Source organism: Solanum pennellii, chromosome 12, assembly GCF_001406875.1.
Source record: "Solanum pennellii chromosome 12, SPENNV200".
Lineage (NCBI taxonomy): Eukaryota > Viridiplantae > Streptophyta > Magnoliopsida > Solanales > Solanaceae > Solanum > Solanum pennellii.
In genome coordinates this window covers 43507148-43508436 of record NC_028648.1, presented here as the reverse complement: position 1 = coordinate 43508436, position 1289 = coordinate 43507148, and positions in this window count along the sequence as shown.

Below are 1289 nucleotides of genomic sequence, written 5' to 3'. Positions count from 1 at the left end.
TCCCCTAATCTCATTACTTTAGTTCATCAAGCCTTCCTTTATGTCAAGGCATCATCATAAATAGGGAGATTATATGGTTTAAGATTCACAGCCTCATCTTTCCAATCCATTACAATTACAAAATCACATCATGCAACCACACAATTAAGCATATAGAAGACTTTACAATATCACCCAATAAATATCATTCGCTATTTAGAGTTTACTATGAAATAGCATAAACCATAACCTACCTCCACCGAAGAATCGTGATAGAGCAGTCTATTTCTCCAATGTCCTTGCTGTCTCTTCGTTCTTCTCTCTCTCTCGCTCGTTTTCGCTTCTTTTCTTTTTAAATTTTCTCTTCTTCAAACACTTTTTCTTTTACCCTAATTATCATGTGATTAAGTATAGAAGATGATAAAAGTAACCCACTATTTATTTCAAGGTTATCTCCTTTAATCCCCGACTAAATAAATTATTAACATTAACCCACTAATTTTATAATTATAATCAGGAATAGTACAAAACACCCCTTTTACAACTTTAGCAGAAATCTGACCCAGGTGGAATTACGCCACTCGTGACGGCCCGTCGTGCCTACGACGGTCCGTCCTACAGGGTCGTCACAGAGTTCAGAGACTCAATTTCAGTAGAAAGGTCTGTGACGGTCCGTGCTGCAGTTCCGTCGCGAAGTTCAGAGAGTTGATCCCCGTACCCAAATTTTAAGAGTTGAAGTGTTTTGGAACGAGACCCTCGACGGTCCGTCGTATCCATGACGGTCCGTCGCAGGATCCGTCGATCCAGTCAGTTATTATCAGAAATAAACTCTACTGCTCGAATCGACTAAACAGGTCGTTACAGTCTATGCCTAAAGACACTTGTTATTTCCTTCTGTTTAGACTTAGTTGTAAGCCTATATGTGGCGTATTATACTACTGTAAGGTCTATGCCTTAACTTTTGTAATTCTCTACTAGATGGTTATATGTTAGACTATTATTAGACAACTTTATGAATTGGCTTATATTGTATAAATGAGAAGTATATGTACACTTCATAAGCGAGGAGTGTATGTAAACTTCATATATGATAAATGAAAAGTCTAAGTATACTTCACTACGTAAAAGTTTTAAATTTTTTGCATTTTCTCGACCTATGATATGTGATTATGTCTGCTAAGGACTTGTCTAAGGCCTCTTTGAGAACGAAGACGACAATTACATCTGGTGGTGCTCCTCGATCGTGACAGCCGCATAAGCGGATATATATTCAACTTTATATATATATATATATATATATTTATATATAT